Below are 22,393 nucleotides of genomic sequence, written 5' to 3' on the forward strand. Positions count from 1 at the left end.
CCCCTCCCTTTCTTTTTAAACCAATATGCTTTATTTAATACTACAGACAGATAATAGGAGCTGAGGTTGCAAAGTGTGGAACTTGCGTGTCATCCTTGTGCAGGGGCCATGCTAATCTTCTCCGTATCGTTCCAATTTTAGGACATGTGCTGCTGAAGCGAGCGCAGGACACTCATTTGCTCTTTCATTTCCTTAGGCCTATGGAACTTTGAGTAGCATAGGGTAGGGTAGTGTGTTGCGCTGATAAGCATTGAATAAGTGCACCATTAATGGATGGTTCCAGGTATCTTTTGTGCCAGTTACAGAGCCAAGCGAGTTGGAAGCTTCACAGCAGGGCTAGGCATGGCTGCCTTAGAAACACACAGAAGTTGGTTTCTTAAAGAAAATTTTCATCATAGTTTTGCCTTTTGTTCCAACCTTCACCTTACAGGAAAGACACTGTGTTATTTATAAACTTCAGCCCCAAGGACTTGTGGGGGTTTAATAAATATTTAATCGTGACTCTCTTATCTCGTTTCTGAACAGTTGCTGCCTAGCTTTAATGTAGGAAGGGAAAGTTGTAAGTTAAGGTGAGACGCCAGAGCGAGAAGGAGAGAAAAGGAAAATTAGAGGCTCAACTCTGGGGACAGAGTGCCAAGGTCAGATGTAGTCTGTAGGCCCCAGTATCTCTTGGTGTTCTTCTGAAAGTCGTGCAGTTAACATGACATTGATATGGAAATTACAGGATGTTCACATGTGATACAGTGACTGTTTTATTCCTCTGTTGGGCATAGTGAGCTAAGCCAAGCGTTTCAGCAAGCATGAGCAGTGTGCTGGCCCTGCTAGTGTTCATTCCAGAGCTGTGCTTGCTGCCTGAAGTGATGGTGATCCAATCTCAGATCTCAAGAGCCCAGAGCCTCGGGGACTGTGCTGTCTCTGGCTTAACTTCCTCTCCTATAGGAATGTGGTCAGGGTGTCTCGTGTTACAGTGTTGGGTAATGTATCTGTACACTTTCATAAGCTAGAAAATTTAGTTTATCCGTGAATCTTATATGGCGTTATGAAATCACAGAACACGGGTTTAAGCAAAAAGATGTAGGGAATATAATCTGTACTATACTGAGAACTCTATAGACTGTCTAGAGTGCACTTTACCTAGGGTTATTAAGACAAATTTCTTCAGAAATTAGGGCTGAACCTTGTGCATTGAATAATGCACATGTGATGTGAAGTGTTGGGGGACCACTCATTCCTTTATAATCTGTTGTCTTAATGTACAGACCAAGGAGAGGTCAGTTCTATTCTTTCTTATCAGTTGTCATATAACTCACTCTCGGATCTCAGGGCAGGTTCCTTACTGTATTCCTAGATGTAGAAACCCTTATGATTACTTTTGGTATTAAGACTTCAGCCTGGTGTAACAATGCACTCCCAGCCTGGCACTCTGTGTTACCTCCTCCATATTCAGAAACAAAGTTTCCCTTCGCTTGAGCTGTCAGTGTAGAGGACCCTCCTGTTTAGCACCGCACTGCAGGTGTTGCTTTTGATCAGTCTTTGTCAGGCTCAAGGAGAGAGGGCCTAGTTTTACACAGGCCATGTAGTAGCGAGGTTCTGGGCGACTCACCTCCTTTGTCAGGTCCCCCTTCCATTTATAAAGTCGTCTTGAACAGTAGGGGTTTGTGTGACAGTGCTGACACCGGATGTCCTATTTCTTAGGATTTGACTTGAGGTCCCCCCAGAAGCTTGTCCCTTGCTCACCATGGAAGGATGCTTTGGTTCCAGGAAGGGGTTTTCTCTAACTTCCAACCTTTAGGTTCCTCCAGTGGAAGTCACATTCCAATCCAGTGGCTTCTAAATGCAGAGGAGGTAGGCTTTACCCTTCTAGAGGTCTCCGTGAGCTCTTCCCATTGGTTCACAGGACAGAGTGAGGCATCAGGAGCTGTCTCCAGAGCAGTGACTTCTCTGGCTTCTGGCCTTGCTTCTCCTCCCTTGCAGAGGCTGATGTGCTCGCTCCAGTCGGGGCCACATTTACTTAACCGGATTGTCACGGTTGGCTTATTAGCACGGTGCTTCCTCACACTTTGATGGAAAAGATTTCCAAAAATTCCCACTCTGCCCCAAGCCTTTGCACAGCTCGTTCTCTGTGGCTCGGGAATTCGGCACTGCCTGCAGTGGTCTCTTCAGCAAGGCAAGTATACAAGCGGGTTGTATTTCTAGGACAATGTCCAGTTCTTCCTCCTCCTCCTTCCCCCTCATTCCTTCTTCCTTTTTCTTCTTCCTTTTTCCTCCTTTCTTCTTCCTCCCCTCTTCTTCCTCCCCCCTCCTCCTCTTCCTCCTCAGTTATTGTCACCATTGCCCTCCTTCTGAATTAAAAATAGATTCCTCTCTCCTACAATGCATGTGGACCAGTTTCCCCTCCTTTCACTCCTCCTACCTCTCCCTCACCCATTTCCCCTTTTCCTCAGACCCACCTCCCCACTCAGAAGAGAGAAGACCTCCAAAAGACGGCAGCCAGATATGACAAACCAAAATACAAAGCGCCCCCCGCCCACACACACACCAAGGCTGGACAGGACAACCCAACAGGAGAAAAAGGGTCCCTAGAACAGCCCGACAAGTCAAAGACATACCTGCCCCCACTGTTAGCAGTCCTATGAAAACCCCTTGCTAATAGCTATAATATGTATACAGAGGACCTGGTGAAGAATCCTGCAGGCCTCTGTGCTTGCCACTTCAGTCTCTGTGAGCCCATGTGAGCCCTGCTTAGTTCATTCAGAGGACCATGTTCTCCTGGTATCCTCCATCCCCTCTGACCCCTCTGACTCCTACAATCTTTCACCTCCTCTTCTGTGAGGGAAGGGACCCAATGGAGACCTCCCATTTAAACTCTTAATTTACATAATGTCTGGTTCTGGGTCTCTGTGTCTGCTCTAGATGAAGTCTCTCTGATGATGATTGGACAAGACACCAATCTCTGTTTTTTTTTTTTAATTTTTTTTTTTTTTTTAGAATAGTCATGTTTGGCTCTTACTGTAGGACTCTGGGCTATCCAGACTCAATCTATGAGTATAGCAGAATATCATTAGCAATCATTCATTGATATATATAATAAGACCAGTCATGTCTTGTTTAGGACTCTGGGCTATCTAGTCTCTGGTTTCTGGTCATCCAAGCAGTGTCTGGAATGAGCTTCAAGTCAGGCAGACATTCCTTGGCCACTCCCGCAAGTTCTGCTCCGCCATTGCAGAGCACATTTTTCAGACAAGACAGAGTGTAGGTGAAAAGTTTATGTCTATGCTTTTCTTTTGTAGGCTGCAAAGTACCTTCCTCCACAAAAGAGACTAAAACATAGGGCCGAAGGCTCCGTGCAGGCACCAGTTCAACCTCCCAGAGTTTAATGAGCTGTGTAGATGGTGCCCTCAGCAAACATCCTCACCTGACCCCCCCGCCCCCCCCCCCCCCCCCCCCCCCCCCCCAACACACACACACAGTCAGTTTTCACAGAGCAACCTCTGTCCTAGCAACATCCTGGGATGTTTAGGCATCTCCATGGGATGCCCTTGGCCAGAAGCTCAACAGAATGGAATTCAGTCTGTCCACCCTTGCTAAGTGTCTTCCTTAGGACCCCCTTCATAGATTCTAGGTAGTTTCTACTGCGTTAACTTTCTACACTGACCCCTCCAAATGCCCCCCTCATTCCAGTTGTCTCTTCAGATACTGTCTTCCCAAACCCCTCACCTGATTTCTCCCATTTCTGTCCCTGCCAGCCCCCAGTCCACCTGCAAAATTTATCTATTTCCCCCTTTCCAGAAAGACTTACATGTCCCCCCTAGATCCTTGCTCTTGACCTAACCTTTCTAGGTCTGTGGATTGTAGCATGGTTATTATTTACTTAAGAACTAATATCCATTTAAAGTGAATATATATCATAGTTGTCTTTGTGGATCTTGGTTACCACGCTCTAGATGATTTCTTCCACTTCCATCCCTTTGCCTGCAAATTTCATGCTGTCTTTGAGTCATACTTCATTGTGTAAATGTACATACCGTTTCTTTATCCATTCTTGGTTGAGGGACAGCATCTAGGTTGCTTCCAGTTTCTGGCTATTACAAATAAAGCTGCAATTAAAGTCACTGAACAAGTGTCCTTATGGGAGGACGGAGCGTCCTGTGGGTATATGAACAAGAGTGGTATACCTGGGTCATGAGGCAGATCAATTCCCAACTTTCTGAGGAACTGCCATATTGATTTCTATAGTGACTGTACAAGTTTGCATTCTCACAAGCAATGGAGGGGTGTTCTCTTGCTCCACACCCTCACCAGCATGAGCTGTCACTTGTGTTATTGATCTTAGCTATTCTGACAGCTGTAAGATGGAATCTCAAAGTAGTTTTGATTGACATTTTCCTGATGGCTAAGGTTGTTGAACATTTCTTTATGTGTTTCTCAGCCATTAGAGATTCATCTATTGAGAATTCCCTGTTTAAATCTGTACCCTGTTAGTACAAATTTAATAGAGTGGTAGTTTTTCTCTTAACCTGGCTAGCTCCCAAACAATTGAGACAGAAACTATTAGATTAATTTAACAGCTTCAAGGCACAACAATTGAGCAGTTTTAATCCTGTAAAGCAAACCGGCTGCCTCTTAGCTAAATCCCCAAGATACTTGCATTTTAGTAGTGATCTGGCTCACCCTCTCTGCTCCAGGGTTTTTTCTTCATGGTGTCTTCTGGACCCTCTCCTCTGGCAAATCCCCACTTCTTCTCTCCCCCTCCCCCTCCCCTGGCTGGGAAGAAGTCCAGCTCTGTTCTCTCTCCTGCTCAGTAGCTGACTGATGAGCTCTTTATTGACCAGACAGGGAATAATTGTGGGACATTATTTACACAACATTGAGACAGGAGATTCTTGGAATAAGGATTGTAGTCAGATATGGGGGCATAAAGGTCAGCATTTGAATAATACAAGGATAATCTTTACACAGTGCACAGTAACATTATGCCAACAGTACTCTATTTTTTTTATTGGATAATTTGTTTTCTTGATGTCTAGTTTTTTGAGTTCTTCATATATTTTGCATATTAACCCTCTATTGGATGCAGAGTTGGTAAAAATCTTTTCGCATTCTGTAATCTGCTGCTTTGTCCACTTGACAGTGTCCTTTGCTGTACAGAAGTTTGTCAATTTCTTGAGGTCCCACTCATTAATTATTGATCTTAGTGCTTATTCAGTGGTGTTCTGTTCAGGGAATTGTCTCCTGTGCTAATGCATTCAAGGCTATTTTCTCTTTCTCTTCGGTCAGATCAGTGTGTCTGCTTGTATGTTGAGGTCTTAGATCCACTTGGACTTGACTTTTGTGGAGAACGATAAGAATCCATCTAATTTGCTTTCTTCTCCATACAGACATCCAGCATTGTTCGTTGAAGATGCTCTTTTTTTCCATTGTGTATTTCTGGCTTTTTTTTTTTCCTTTAATCGGAAATCAGATGTCCATATGTGCGTGGATTTATGTCTGGGTCTTCAATTCAGTTTTATTGATCAGCATTTTTATATCACTACCATGTGGTTTTTATTACTATAGCTCTATAGTACAACTTGAAATTGGGGATGATGAGACCTCCAGGGGTTCTTTTATTGTTCAGGATTATTTTAATTATCAGATTGTTTGAGGCTATTCAGAAGAATGCTGATTCCCTATTTATTTCTCAGTCCATTTGTCATTTGTATACAGGAGGGCTACTGGTTTTGTGAGTTAATCTTGTATCCATCCACTTCATTGAATGTGTTTATCAGCTGCAGGAGTTCCCTGGTGACATTTTTAGCATCGCTTATGTGTATTATTATATCACTTGCGAATAAAGATATTTTGATTTCTTCCTTTTCAATTTGTATCCCCTTGATCTCGTTTAGTACTCTTATTGTTCTAGCTACGACTTCAAGTAATATATACTTAGAGAAGTTAACTACACCCATTAAAAACACAGCAAATAAAGAATCTCACACTAGCAAAATAAAAAGAAAGGAAGAACACAAGCAGATACACACACTACCAAGCAGATACATCCACCATTACCACTACCACCACCACCACCACCACCACCACCAACAACAACAACAACCAAATTAACAGGAATCAACAATCATTGGTTATTGACATCTTTCAATATCAATGGTCCTAATTCTCCAATAAGTAGACATAGACTAACAGAATGGATGTGAAAACAGGATTCATGGTTTTTCCTCATCCAAGAGAAAGACACCTTAACATCAAGGATAGACATTACCTCAGGATAAAGGTTAGAGAAAGGTATTCCAAGCCAATGAACCCAAGAAGCAAGTTGGTGTAGACATCTTAATACCTAACAAAATAAACTTCCTATGGAAACAGTTCTACTGTAGAAAGGGAGAGATAAATGAATTATCACTATATTATAAATTCACTGTATTGTGTTAGGTAGTAATGGGTGTGATGGGAAGTGTGTCAGGTAATGGGGAAATATTTGGAGGTGGAATGGTGATTGTTGATTTCTGGTCAGGGAACTTTATCTGATCAGGTGACATTTGACTAGAGACCTGATGGAGCCATGGTTGTGTATAAGAGTCTTTTAGATCAAATGCTTTCTTACTTTATTTTATTTTTATATGTATTAGTGTTTTGCCTGAATGTATGTCTAAGTACCATAGGCATGCCTGGTACCCAGGGAGATTAGAAGAGGGCACTAGATCTCTTGAGACTAGAGTTATAAGCAGTTAGGAGTCACCATGTGGGTGCTGGCAATCGAACCCAGGTCCTCTGCAACAGCAGAGCCCCCGAGCCCTCTCTCCAGCCAAGGTCAGCAGAGCCCCTGAGCCCTCTCACCAGCCAAGGTCAATTTTTTTTTTTAAATCATTCTTCCCCCCCCCTCAATTTATGGGTTTGGTTTATTTTAATAGAAAATAAAACTATATGGGGAAGGCTCGGGGAGATGGAATGGAGATAGCATTTGTAGATTGTTGTTTTTTTAAAAGTTTGCTTAACCTGACAGCCTGAGTTCAGTTCTTGGAATATGGTGGAAGGAGAGGACTGACTCCATGCAGTCTTCTGACTGTCACGTGCAACATGGGGCATGCACCCACAAGGTACATGTACACACACATACACACACACACATCACTCTCTCACATACAGACACACACTCTCTCTGTCTCTCTCTGTCTCTCTCTGTCTCTGTCTCTTTCATACAGACATACACACACTGTCACACACACACACTCTCTCACATACACACACTTTCTCTCACATACCCTCTGTCTCACACACACATATACACACACACACATATACACATGCTCTCACATACACACTCTATTTCTCACACACACATACACACATTCTCTCACAGACACACACCCTTTCTGTCACACACATATACACACACACACATATACACATGCTCTCACATACACACTCTATTTCTCACACACACATACACACATTCTCTCACAGACACACACCCTTTCTGTCACACACATATACACACACACACATATACACATGCTCTCACATACACACTCTATTTCTCACACACACATACACACATTCTCTCACAGACACACACCCTTTCTGTCACACACATATACACACACACTTTGTCTCACATATACACACATACATAGTCTCTCTCACATTATCACACCCACGTACACACATATACAGACACTCTGTCACATACACACATACACACACTGTCTCACATACACACATACACAATTGTCTTTCTCATATACATACACACACTATGTCTCTCTTTCACACACATGCACATGTACACACATTTTTATAAGTTTGTTCAGGAAGGTTTTAAGGAGCTTAGTTATTAATAAGCTAAAGAGGACCCGGGATTCAGACAGACATTTGAGATATTTCAGACAGAACAAAGGGGGCCTTTCCAGAACCTGAACAAATGAAGTCAATGTCAGAGGAGATCGTAAGCAGATTTGAATCTGTGGTGTTTGGAGTAGGAGTGTCTGGGCTCATTGATGGTATGTGTGAATCTGTGACTGAGAGTCACACTGACCAGCCAGGGACACTTTGAAAGCAGAGTCCAGTGGTTTGGGATTAAGAGTTAAGGTGGATGTCTCAGCTGGTACCAGCAGGAGGGTGGCATTGATAACTTCTGGATACTAATGTCAAGAGGATGCCTGAAATAATGCAGCACGAGGGAATGCGGATAAGGACAGGGAATCTTATGGGTAGGAGTGGATCTGACGAGGAACAAATGATGGGAAGGCAGTATTAGCTTGAAGCGAAGCGAGCCGGAGAGCCCGAGATTGGTGGTCAGACTCGTGCATGGGTGGAGTGGTTTGGAAATTGTTTAGACCCAGGTGATGTCATTATGAGGAATGAATCCTGCAGTGGCTGATGAAAGATGAGGAGAGTGGGTTGTGAGAGCACTCAGGACGGAGAAAAGCTGTGAGTCAGAGACAGACATCTCTGCCTGTTGCCACGTAGCCATGCAGTAACCATTCAGAGGAAGAAGTAAAACAAGTTGAGCATCCTTCCCCCCCACCCCCACTCCCATGTACAGTGGGAGGTGGAGTGTTTGTGGGAGCGGAGAGCAGACATCCATATGTGTGGAGTTTAGTGGAAGGCAAGCAGTCAAGATGGTGTCTCCTGCAGGGAGGTCAAGAGACTCAGACAGCACAGCGGAGGGGAGCGGTGGGGGGCAGAGCAGCAGTTTAGTCATGGCTGTGAAGAGAGTCCGCCTCTGCTCAGACATCCTAATGAGTCCAAGGATAGACCCTGAGGACTGAGACAGCCCCATTAGACACCCTGGCTCGTAGGAGAGTCCACCAGCGTCCCAGCAGCCTCTTGGGATGATTGGGACCTAGACAAATGTTGTTTCAGAAGAAGTTTAGAATTTAAACCTTAAAAACGATCTACAATTAAATGACTACAAAGTCTATCATTATTTTAAGTGAGTAGTTACAGTTAAATTTTTATGTAATTGTACCTGAGTGGATTCTAAGACTGTACAAAAAATAAGATGATAAAATCCCCTTTAAATACTTAATGGGAAAATACTGGCACTGAGTGTATGTCTCATTGCTTGTCTACTATGACACGAGAGAGCCGGTAAGAGTGCTCAGGGCCCTGTGAGTATCTTAAAGCATCGCTGGCTTCGGGAGCAGATAGATCTTCAGTCAGGAGTTGTTCAGAGCTGTGTATTGGTGCACAGTTGAAGATGGCACCAGTAAAGATTGATATAAAACTTGTTGAGGTGATTGGGAAGGGATCGGCTATTCTGAGGGCTTCTCTCCTTTCAAGGGTATTAATTTTGGGTTTTTTTTTTTTTTTTTTTTTTTACCTTTGGTGGTTTGAGACCTGATATCATTGTATTTTTGGGATCTTTTAAATATCACAGTTTGAGGTATGTGGGGGTTAGGGTAGGTGCAATGGCTGTGGTTATGTGTGCCTATAGGCTGGCCACTTAGGAGTTAAAACAGGAGCACTGTTGAGCCCAGACCTTTGAGGTCTCAAAGGTTAGACCATCCTGGCTAACACAGTGAGATCGGGCTCTTTGTTGTAGGAGTCTGAAAAATAGGTTCATATTTACAGCATAGGCTGCTATGGATTTTGCTGTGGAACCCAGCTCTCCCTGAACTCACAAGGGTCATGTCAGAGGACACTAGTCCCGGTCGGCTAAGATGTTGCTTTCTGTCCTAGTGTGTTGCATTTCTATGTGTGCTCTGTAGTCCATGTGGCCAGCTGCTCCTCATCCCTCGTCTTAAAACAGATGGTGCATCACTTCAATTGCCCATGCGAGCAGAGTGCTGGCCTGCCCAGGGGACCGGGAAGGCTGTAGCTGCTGATTTTCAGGTCCTAACTTCCAGCATTTGCCATCCAAAAATTAAGTCAGATCAGCCTTCCAATCTCAGTGTTTTGTAATTTGAACATAAACCCACCCTAAATAGAGAAAACTTCCAGGTAGTATTTTTATGATCAAAATGAGATACTTAAGAAATAGTAATTGTGGTCACCAAATTAATTTATTTATTTTATACATTGATTTTTGTTTGTTTGTTTGTCTGTTTGTTTGTGTTTTGAGGCCAGGTTTCTCTGTGTAACAGCCCTGGTTGTCCTGGAATTAACTTACTCTGTAAACCAGGCTGGTTTCTAACTCACATAGATCTGCCTGCCTCTGGCTCCCAAGTGCTGGGACTAAAAGCATAGACCACCATGCCTGCTTATTCATTGATTTTTAATTGCTTTTTGCAGTTAGAAACTTTGTAAAAAGTGCAGGCTGAACACATGTTCTCTTTGGTACACACTGGTTTCCTGTTCGCTTCTGTGTCTAGTTAAACATCCAGAGTTTTCTTATATCTATAAATTAAAATATATATTCTATCCATAGGCTTTCTAAAGAGAAATGGCCTCGCCACATTGGAAATTAACTTATAAAACTCAGGTATTTCACATTAGAAAATTACCTAGTAATCTTTGACATTTCTAGGAGTATTGCGCAGGTGACACAGTGATCTTAAATTGACTCCTAGAATGTGGGTAGTCACTGGGACTCCAGGCAAACTATTCTGTTGATAAGAGGGATGGAATCCAGAACTCTGAGATGGAGGTGGCCCTGGATCCTAAGGCCTGAAAAACAGCCTTTTCTTAAGTGAGAGCACTGCTTTATAGATGCAAGTGACCACCATTGTTCCCCGTGTTTTAATTTAAAGACTTTCTGAAACTTTATTTGTTCCCTGGTGACCAGAAATGAGATTGTGAAAGAAATGGAATTATCAGACAACAGCGTATCATGTCAGCGGCATTTGACACCTGTAATAATGGCAGCGGGCCGTTACTAATTACTTCCCGTGAGCTTAGCACTGGGTTAGGCAGTAGCAGGGCTAGCTTGTCTAATGGTACTCGGTAGATTGCTTTCTACTGTCGAAAACCAAAATTCAAAAAGTTTCAGTAGCCTGTTCAGAATCGCTTTGCTATAGGTGGTGGATGTGGGCCAGAAGGCGCGTAGCTCTGCAGAGCTCTGGGCTGCATTTAACCTTAGATTTCCTGTGTGCTTGGACGCTTGCCCTTAGCTGTGAATTGGGAGGCAATGTGAAGTTATGCTTTAACCCTCCTGTTCAGGACAAGCTTGGGCAGATGTGAAGTGGGAAAGGAAGAACGACAAACTGGAGGGAATGAACCAGAACAGATGAGGTCAGCATTATAGAGCGGTCATCTTGTTCGGGGCAGCACAGGTGGCTTTGAAGAATTAACCCACTGCTGTGCCCCCATTTCACAGGTCATATCTGAAGGGTTGGAGCTCTGGTAGCAAACAGAACAACCCTGTAGGGGTGGAGCTTATCTTGAGTGAGGGACACAGGTAGCACAGATTAAGAAGTTTCACTATGTCAAGTGCCAGGTAGAGATAAGTGTAGCAGGGGAAATGGGAGCAGATCGGGGTGGGGGTGGGGGAGGATGTGAGGTGGGGGAGGGGAGCCGTGGAATTAACACTTGAGCAGATCTATCTTTCAGGATCAATCCCAAGGCCTCGTTGGAGGAAGAACAGCTTCTGGGTTTTACTCAGTACTGTGGGAAGTCATGTAGGAGGGTTTTTAGAACAGGAGTGCTTATGGATTCCCTTTTAATACATTTTAAAGATTCAGTCTAGCTCCCTCGAGAAGGACTGCTGGGGACCAAGAGAGAAGTGAGGAGACCAGCTGCAATTTAGATGTGAGTTGGAATAAGAAGTACAAATAAGAAGTACGTGGCTCTCATTTGCTGAATGTCCACTGAGAGCATCACGTGTGCCCCTTCTCTTAGTTTCAGTTGGTTGATTGTTCCTGTGTGGCACATAGGGGGACTCACTGACAACCCTGGTGCCCTAGAAAGTGCTTTAAGGCTATATCCGGCTGAGACTGTAGGTGTGCTCAGGAAACTGACAGCTTTGGCACAGCTTTTTAAAGATGACAGGTGCCATTTAAAGTGTCCCACTGTCTGCTAGACTTAGTCTTAACCCTTGTGTATATTACCCTGATCTGCACGACTACGCTGACAGGAGACCTGAGTCTCATTTTCAGATGAGCAGCCAAACGTTCACAGACCTTTTGTGGGTTGTGATGGGTACCAAGTCACACAGCGTGAGCAGGAAGTGGGAATGGAAATCCTGTGAACAGGCCTCCGGGAAAGCCTTTGTTCTTTCTGCCTTACCTTCACGCTCCTCAAAGTTCTTCCTGTGGTTGCCATTCTGTTTAGAAGAATTTTAGCTGTGGCCTCCTTACTTAATGAGAAGACAAAGATTTTGTAAAGTGGTGAGAAGTTATGCTTTCCTTACCCTCTCTTCCTCTAGTTGCTTACAGATGGTTCACACCTCCTTTTTGGAGGGGGTTGCTGTTAAGTCACTGACTGTTTAGGATGCACATCCATGGTTTATTTATCCCTGTCATGGGTGTGTGCATTTTACATGCCTGTCACAGGCAGGAGGGTGTGTGCTCTAATGGAGCAGTGCAGACCCCGTGGCACCAGCACACAGGAGCAGATCTTCTGACTCTGTCAGGTTACATCAGTGATCATCTTCTCCCGGGAGATCTGGAGAGGCAGGTGAGAAGCCAGCCACGCCCGCAGTTCCTGTGCCTAGCAGTGATGTCCAACCAGAGTGGCAGAGGGCGGTGCTCACTCATAGATTCAGTTGCTGCTCCAGGCTGCAGAAGCGTGTTGTCTTCAGTGCTTTCTGAATGGAGCCAGCCTGGGCTTCGGTTAGGAAAGCATGTTCTAGGTTCTTCTAAATTCTGCCTCTGTGTTGGTGAAAAATGTCAGCAGGAGAGATTGTGAAATAGGCAGCATTTTCTTCCTCAGGGAGCCTCGGTTCCCTTTCTTTTTACCAAGTGTTTCTCCAGGATAGATAGAGTCTAATGGCCTTACTCTAGTGTAAATGGCTCATCATGGGTCTTAATGTCTGACTAGAAATAAAAGCTTTACATTTGAAGAAGGATTTATTTTTATTGCTGGTATAAAGGACATACTATGCAATGGGATATGAAGGGAGATAGATTTTTTTTTTTAACTCTTTGCCTTTAATCCCAGTACTTGGGAGGGAGGCAGAGGCAGGCATATCTCTGAGTTTAAGGCCAGCCTGGTCTATAGAGCAAGTTCCAGGACAGCCAAGGCTACACAGAGAGACCCTATCTCGAAAAACCAAAGATAAATAAGTACATAAAATAAATTCCTTAGTTAGAAGTCCGCATTGGAAATCATTATTTTGTGGAATAAAGTTAACGTGGGTTTTTTTTTTTTTTTTGGCTAGGCTATAATATCTAGTTTGTGGTAAAACATCGGTTGTAGATGTCGCCTCAAAGGGGTTTTTTTGGTAATCATTGATATTCTAAGGACTTTATGCCTGGGTTTCATATTTTCCTTTCGATCTCCAAATGAGATGCTGTGACATTTCATGGTGTGCGTTGTTAGAGGCTCCATCACACCACTCTGACATCGTCTAATACCACAATATCACTTTGATAGTGTGGAATATCTGGTGAAGATTTCGACTGCCCTCATTTAGGATGTGAGCAAGTGGGGAAGGATAAACTCCTTCCTCTTGGGAGTTAATTAATGACATGAAGCTCCGTGGTTTCCTACCTCAGGCTAGGAGAAGCCCTGCGGAAGCTCTGCCTTTAAAACTGGGAACCAGCGCCAGTGTTTGTGCTTCCCTACAATGTAGCTGAGGCAAGGCCTGACCGTGCCTGGGGTAGTCAGTTCTCCAAGTGAGACTCTTCAGAGAGACAGTGCCAGCCAGACACACTGGCAGGTAGAACACACATGCGTGCATGCACACATACAAGTGTATCCACAGACTTATTTAAGACGTTAGCTCAAGAGATTGCGAGAATGGCAGAAATTTGTAGGTCAGGCTGCCAGCCTGGAAATTCAGGCCAGAACTGGTTGAACAGCCGTGAGTTCAACTTCTGTGCGCATCATGCTAGAAACACAGGTAAGAGAGTCCTTGGGAAACCCGAGTCTGTGCTCATAAGGCCTCCTGATTGGTTGAGGCCCACGGCACTATGGAGAGTCATCCACTGTACTTGATGTCTGCTGGTTTAAATGATGAACATGGCTAACAGTGCTTCCAGAGCAGTATCTACACTGATGGCGCACCAGAAACTGGGGTTCTGAGAAAAGTGGCTTAGCCAAATCACACGTGTGGGGGGCAGTTCATCGGAGGAATAGAAGGGGCACAGTGACCAGCTCTTCGTTTATTCTGTATAGTGTTTGTTTTTCTGATAAGTACTATCTTTTGGATTGCTGCCACACATTTTGACACAATCCTTTTTTCTTAATTGAAAATATTTTTCTTATACAATACATTCTGGTCAGTTTTCCCTCCCTAACTCCCCCAGATCTTCCTCAGGTATCCACCACCCAGCTCCCATGCCTTTTTTTTTTTTTCTCTCTTTCTTTAGAGGACAGTCAAAGCAAACAAACAAGAGTAAACACAGAGCAAAAGCCCAAGCAGCCTGGCACTAGACAAAAAGTCTACAAAAAAACTTCATTTTGTGTTGGGCATCTCCTGCTGGGTTTGTAGATCCAATGAGACTCCATTGGAGAAAACTGTTTTTTTTTTTTCCTTCGCAAGAGGGTGACAACTGCAGACAGCCTCTGAGTTAGGGACAGGAGCCCTTGTAGAGTCTCTCAGCACTGGATGCCATCTTGCTTGAACTGGTGCATGTTGCCACCATCTCCGTGGCTCATCTGTGCATCAGTCCCAATGTGTTCTGACACATTCTTTGCTTATGTCGTGGTTAGAGGAAGTATTGCAGCCGCTGGAAAGCCCTTGATGAGAGAAGGATCAAAACAAATCAAGCTATTTCAGGGTCAGATGGGTAGCTGGGCAGGGGAGAAGGGTCAGAGACTGGAATTCAAAAAACTCAGCCGTGCACAGTATGAGCAAGTAGAAGGGCCATGAGTGTGCAGGGCTGGGCTCTGGGCATGGAGAATGAGAGTGAGTTTCTTCATTAGCACCTTGGGCTTATTTCATCTCATGCTCATAGACAGTAAGAGGTCAGAGGAATTATAGGTATTGTTATTTTTGTGGTTTTTGAGACTAATAATATAATGGCTTATAAGACGCTTCAAGACTAACAAGAACATGATGCATCTATTTCCACCCACAGGACACAGCTCTTGTGACAACCATGACAATGCACAAATGGTGTATGCACTCCATTCTCTGTAAAGTTCTATCAGATGTATGCCAAAGCATTGAGGAATGGGAGGGGACATTTGTGGCTTCAAGCTGTGCCCCACTCCTCAGGACTGACCCCTGGAGCCTTCTGGCTGCTTCTGTTACGGTGTGACACCTGGATTCTTTGAAACTTTGACTCTGTGATCTGTACCACCCATTATTTATTTCTCAATGGATCCTTTCCTAGGGATCAAGAAATTCCCAGCTTAGGCCCCACCGAAGCTTCTGCAGCCCCAGGACTGGTACCTTTATGAGTTTATGGAGGCTGGGGAATCTGTTTTCACCTCGAGATATGTCCATCTAGAGACCTTGCTCTCTTGTGAGCTGATTTTGCCTCTTGCCCTGTCATATGCTCTCTATAGGGAGAACCAGAAAGGGAGGAGTCTACAGACATTTTTGAGAGAAAGATCTGTTGGAAAGATGTGGAGAAAGTGGAGGCAGCCTTCTAGATGTCTAGGGGCTTTGAGCCAGTCATAATTGTTCTGGTTCAATCTCTGAGTTAATTTGACTGGAAAATTTTAGGGAGAACCTAAATGTTAGTGAAGGGATTTAGAATGCACTCAACATGAATGCCCTGGTGGTATGCTGGAGCGTGTGCGTGTGTGTGTGTGTGTGTGTGTGTGGTTGGATTGGTCTAGTATTCAACATCCCAGCTAGGTTGAGTTTTTCATCACACCAGCACAAAGGCAGTATGTCTCCTCATGCTCACCCATGGTTACTAAATCCCAGTCAAATGGCCTGAAGGGGCTGTTGAGATGTCTCAATGGTTAAGAGCACTGACTACTTTTCTGAAAGCCCTGAGTTCAAATCCCAGCAACCACATGGTGGTTCACAACCACCTGTAATGAGATCTGACGCCCTCTTCTGGTGTGTCTGAAGTCAGCTACAGTGTACTTATGTATAATGATAAATAAGTCTTTTAAAAAAAAAGCGGTCTAAAGAGACAGAATTATCTTCTCTTACTTCAGAGCTGGCAGCTCTTTCTTCTGAATGGGAAGTGAGGTTCCTGGAATCTAAAGTTTAGGGCTTTGTTTCAACGCAATAACAAAAGTTTGTTGTGTGTATATGTGTCTTTAATGAAGAAGTTATTCTTGACTTAATAACTGCTTGAAGTGACAGCTGATGTTTGCGAAAGCCATTAGCAAAAGCGATTTTCTGCAATTTTGTCAAGGAACAGAGGTAATGAAAATGGAACCTTAAGGACTGTTAAAGGCACAGCTTTCCTTACGTGTCAGCCAGGAACAATTGAGCACCGAATGTTTTAAAAAAATGCTGCTGCTTTTCATTTCTGGCTGTTGTTTTGTAATGAAAACAGTGAATTTTTTTTTTTTTTACAAAAGGGATATGGTGGAAAGACATGAGGGTACCACCAAGTACCAGAACATCGCTTACAAAGTTCAGAAAGGAGAGAGAAGAGAATCAGATGGACTTTGTCTCTTTAGGGCTGTTCTGAGCGTGGCTGTCACACAATCTCACTGTTTCCCTGTAGTTAGTCTTCTGTCCTTGGATCAAATAAGCATAAGGGGGTGACATCACCTAATATCTAAAATATCACAAATGCTTATTTTTTTTCCACCAATACAGCTGTACACATTAGCACTGCTATGTTTCCTGTTTCTCAGAGGAACTAACAAGCCCCCAGGAGCCAGGCAGTTTTCTCAAGGTCACATGGCTGATATCCAATATACACTCTGCCAAACCATATGCAATTTCAGATTTCTACAAGACAACATAGATGGTAGATGGAGCATGCTGTCTGCAAAGGGTCTGTTTTTATGTCTCGGGGTTTATACAAGATGTGGCCGTAACCCAGATCTTCTTTCTAACAGGAACCATAGCACACCTGGTTCTGAAGTACTTAGAATCAAGGTCTCTCTTATGACATTGAGTAGGTGGGTAAATGCAGGTAAAATCAAGCCAGCAGGAAGCCAGTGGGTATCTAGTGAGATTCCTGGAAACCTTGAACCAGCCTGTAGCGTCATACAGCTCTCTAACATTTTCTGGGAATTAAAGACACTGTAATAAAGGAGAGTAACTCTGCACTTAGAGAAACTTGACTCACCTGGTGTTTGTGGGGTATCCATTTAACTACAGGACCTGATAGCTGCCTCCTGTTTCTCTTGTTCTGTGCTCTATAGTTCTCTTCTTTTAAAAAACACTTTCACTTCCATTCTGTCAGTTAGCATAGTCCCTCGCTCCTCCCATCTTTTATCTTTCCAATACTATCTGAATACAGTGGCATCTCACCAATCAATCAATGAGTGGGTGTGTGTCTCACACCCAGGTATCAAAAGAAAAGGAACGTGGCCAGGTGAAGACTGTGTCAGGATGCACGAGTTCCACACCTGAAGTTTCATATGAAGTCTCCCGAGTGTTAAATGTTTGCTTTAATTCTTCTTTGAAAACTGGCTGGCTGACCTCAGTGGGCCCACTGATACCAACTTCTGCCAGCCCTTGGCACACCTCTGGGTGGCATTCTCCCAGTGAATGGCAGTTTGGTGGGCCAGACTCCACCATTTTCTTGTAATTGATTTAACTTTTATGAGTGTTCTATAGTATTCCCAGAAGATACGTTTTAAGCTACATTTCTAAGGATAGACACTCGTAAGTCAGTTATTTTATCCTTTTGTTCTTGGCAGCAGATTTCAGATTCCTTCAAGGAAGGAGCCTATAGATAGTTAAGACACGTTTAACTGGCTGACATAAATAAACATCACCATAAAATGTAAGATTAAGTATTGTCTAGTTTGCTGGGTGGTAGTGGCATATGCCTTTAATCCCAGCACTAGGGAGGCAGAGGCAGGTGGATCTCTGTGGGTTCGAGGCCTGCCTGGTCTACAGAGTGAGTTCCAGGACAACCAAGGCTATACCGAGAATCCCTGTCTCAGAACAAAAGCAAGCAAATAAATGACAAACAAAACAACAACAGCAACACACACAAAAACAACAAACAAGCATTGTCTAGTTATGGAATGTCCCAGTATTTTAGTCTGTGGTCCTGATATGCTTTGGTTTCGTGGAGCTATTTTCAGACATGGGTTTGTTTTTCTATTTGGTAAATTATTGAAAACATCCTTCAAGTGAAATATCTGTCTGTAGATACTTAAATACAAACTAGTCTTTGATGTGTATATTTCCACACTTTTGTCTTCTGAGGTAATTCCTGCTGTGTAGTCCAGCATGACCTCAGATTGGAGATCCCCCTGCTCCATCCTTCTGGTTAGTTTCATTCTTTAGCTGTTTCTCTGGTCTTGTTTAATTGTTTGTGTTTTGAGACAAGTCTTGTCATGAGTTCTGCCGGGTACTCCGTGTTTATGATGCACTTTGGATACTCCATATTTATGATACACTTTTTCTTAACACTTTTTTTTTTCTTTTGTGGTGCTAGGATGGAATAAATTATTTGAACTTGCAGCCATCCTCCTGCCTCAGCACCCCCAAGTGCTGAAATCACAGGGCTATGCCATGATGCTAATTTATTTCTATTTTTGGAATGATTGAACTCAATCGCAGAGGTTGGTTTGTGAGTACTCCTTACCATCACAGAGTGAAGAAGTCGTACATAACGACTAAAAGTGGTGCACTTTTCCAAAGCGTAGTAGATTGCTGTTGTCTAGAAGCCACATGGAGACTGTGGATGGTGGATTAACATATAGTGTATGTGCTGTACGTATTATGTATAGTAAGATTTTGCAAGAACCAAGAGAGATCATTTGTTACTGCAAAAGCCACCAGCTTCAGGGACCAGCTGGTCACTTGGAGGTAGCAAGGAAATATTCGCATCCCACCCTCACCTTGTACCTTCTAAACAGGTACCTAGGTCGGAGTGTTCAGACTAGAGCTTGCTGTAGTAGCAGCAGGCAGTGGTTGTGGAAGTATGAGTGTCCTTTGTATTACTGTATACATTGAAGTTGCAATTGATACTATGCCTTTACCTTCCTCCCAAAATGCTGCCATGTCTATCTTTGTATGAGAGATTAAAACTTTCTGTAATAAATTTGTGAAGATTCTATGCTAGTGAGTGATAAAAACAGGCCATGATTTTTGTATATTTTGTGTGTTCTTGTGTCTTCATTTCTTTGTAATACTGAGGATAAAAGCAAGAGCGTAGCCGGGCGTGGTGGTGCACGCCTTTAATCCCAGCACTCGGGAGGCAGAGGCAGAGGCAGGTGGATTTCTGAGTTCGAGGCCAGCCTCGTCTACAAAGTGAGTTTCAGGACAGCCAGAACTACACAGAGAAACCCTGTCTCAACACCCCCCCCCCAAAAAAAAAGAAAACATAAAAAGCAAGGGTGTTGTGTGTGTGAGGGGTGGGGGTGGGGGATGGGGAGGGTGGGGATGGGGGTTAGGGGGAAGGGTCCCACTACTGAGCCCTACCAAGCCTACATCTTAATTTTCGAGGTTTCTAGGTAATTAATCTTTTAGCAATTCCAAATTGTCACAAATCTAAAACAAATGTCTGTAAAGGTGCATTTGCTGACTCCAGACCCATGCTGTGCAAGAGTCAACTTTAATGTATTTTTGCATGGGTTTTCTTTACTGTGAACTCATGCTCCTTGCTGCGGACGTGTCCCATGATTTTGGTCCAGTACTAAATCTAAAACAAACCTAATTCTTTCATGCCCTGCAAATACATGGTAAGATCTTTGAGAGTTTTGAGGATTGTCTTAGGGTTTTACTGCTGTGAACAGACACCATGACCAAGGCAACTTTTATATGGACAACATTTAATTGGGGCTGGCTTACAAGTTCACAGGTTCAGTCCATTATCATCAAGGTGGGAACATGGCAGCATCCAGGCAGGCATGATGCAGGAGGAGCTGAGAGTTCTATATCTTCATCTGAAGGTTGCTTAACAGAATACTGGCTTTCAGGCAGCTAGGATGAGCTAGGATGAGGTATTAATGCCTACACCCACATTGACACACCTACACCAATAAGGTCACACCTCTTAAGAGTGCCACTCCCTGGGCGGTACATATATAAACCTTCACAAGGATGTTCAGTTTTACCTTGTGCATGAATACACTGTGGTCAAGAACACAGGCTTTGCTGTTGAAAGGACTAAAATAGAGGTCTCTGGCTTCACCTCATAAGACAGTGGATGTGGATAAGTCTTCCACCTCCCCTAAGCATCTTTCTGTTTGGATTGTTGTTTCAGATGCTTGGCTAGCAAGTGAAATGCTTGCTCTAGTCCCCGATTACAGTCACCCATTAAATGAAGCATCTAGGTGGCATATGCTGGCTAAACTGGAAGAAAGCCTATCTTAATCCCAGCTAAGACAGTTTCGAATTTGAAACTGTGCCTCTCATGGGAACTTCTGTTAATTTTGCAATCCCTTGCTCATGATATGTAGCAGTCAAGATGTGGGAATCAACCAAGTGTTCAACAGTGATTGGACAGATAATCAAAATGCAGCCTCTGGGAACAGGGTGGTACTTCTAAGCCGAAAAACAAGAGGAAGCTTTGATACTTGTGAAAAAGGGAAGGAGGATGTGGGATCACATTCCTGAAATCCCAGCATTTGAGAGTCTGATGCAGGATGTTGGTGGATTTGGAAGGCACCCTGGACAACTGAGGTCAAGGCTAGTCTGAGCTCGGCAGTGAAGCCTGATCTCAAAAACCAACCAACCAACCAACCAACCAACCAAGGTTTGAGGGTGAAACACCGTGGTGACACCAGGATACTGCTCAGTCTCTGGGCTCAATCCCCAATCTCCTGACCACAAAAGCAACGGAAAGTTTGGGACCCTTTCCCCCGAAGCAAGAGTGGTTCAGAGACTACTTCTGGCTCCCTAGATCAGCACACTGACTAGTTCTGTTTAATTCAATTAAAAGTAATTACAGATGCCAAGTTTCTTCAGTCTGCATCTCCTAAGGATTGGGATACCTTTCCTACAACCACCAGATCATTGCCACACCTTAGAAACGTAATAGTCCTAATATACCTGATAAACCATTGTGACTTGGGTTTAGAGATTCTCAATTTTCCCTAGGATGAGCTTTTAGCTTTTTTTTTTTTTTTTTTTTACTTAAAAGAATGTAGAGTTCTATCAAGGTTCATCTCTCTCTCTCTCTCTCTCTCTCTCTCTCTCTCTCTCTCTCTCACACACACACACACACACACACACACCTGCACACATGCACACATAGGGACACTTTTGGTGGCTCCTTTTTCTGTTCACATCCCAGAGAGCATCTTCTTTATGGGAAGTATCTATTTCACACTATGGATTGTTTTGCAGAATCTAGGACTGACATCTATATAATCAAGATTTGTGTAAATTTATTATTATTATATTATTATTATTTAAGACAAGACGTGGGTAGATGCTGAGTTGGTGGGGCACAGTGTATTCTCCAACTCTGAATGTCCGGATCTTTAGCAAAATCCTCCTCTTTGGCCTTGTTTCCCATTGCCTTTGGAGAGTACCCAGGGCCAAGACCATTTCCCGGCAGTATCTCACAGACCAGGCTGTGTAGACCCAGCCGCATCCAATTACACAGTCCTGCTGCTGATGTCACAGAGTCTGTCCTGGGATGTCAGTTAGGAAGTTATTCAAAACTGTCACATTATCTAATTATCCTGGCCTTAGGAAATTTCGGTTGTTTTTGTACCATAGAAAAGTTAGAGTGAATCCTTTAGTGGCCTAATTGGATTGTTAGTTTAATAGCCACGGCTGTGGAAAACTTGGTGCAGGGTTGTTTGGTGTATTGAAGCCTACAGTTTTTGCTTCTTTGGTTACCGAGATTCAAGTGCGTACAGACAGAACCCACCGGCTTATGAGACGAAACGCCAGCCCTGTCTTCACTATCCCAGTGAGCCTTTCCCTTTCTGGAGAACCAGCTTTCTTCCTCTGTTTCCTTGTTATCAGCAGATGGAGATGACAGAGAGTGGTGTGAATTGGAGTCCTAGCCCCCGGGTCAGGAGGCCAGAGACTCCCATACATCTGCTAATGTAGTTTGTGCATAATTGTTTATTTGCTTTGCTCTGGGAGGCTTCAGGGGCTCCGTTCACTTTCTGAGGACCTCCTGAGCTCCCAAAGCAAAACGCTAGTTTTCATATCCGATATTTTCTCTGGGCATTTCCTTTCGGTGATTTCTTTTGTTTATTTGTTTGAGTTTAAAGACTGTCAGAAACAAACGAAACTTGTTAATCTTTGTCACTGCCCAGAGTTAACCACTAGTAAACAGTAATA

The 22,393-nt window shown here is 43.6% G+C and overlaps 1 protein-coding gene and 1 pseudogene across 2 annotated transcripts in view; one reads left to right on the top strand and one right to left on the bottom strand.

The window, feature by feature from the left end:
- Dst (dystonin) overlaps positions 1 to 22,393 on the top strand; it is a 398,187-nt gene that overhangs the window by 70,661 nt on the left and 305,133 nt on the right. The gene's annotated exons all lie outside the window — the stretch shown is intronic.
- LOC115032366 lies at positions 70 to 165 on the bottom strand (annotated as a pseudogene).

Source organism: Mus caroli, chromosome 1, assembly GCF_900094665.2.
Source record: "Mus caroli chromosome 1, CAROLI_EIJ_v1.1, whole genome shotgun sequence".
NCBI classification, from domain to species: Eukaryota; Metazoa; Chordata; class Mammalia; order Rodentia; family Muridae; genus Mus; species Mus caroli.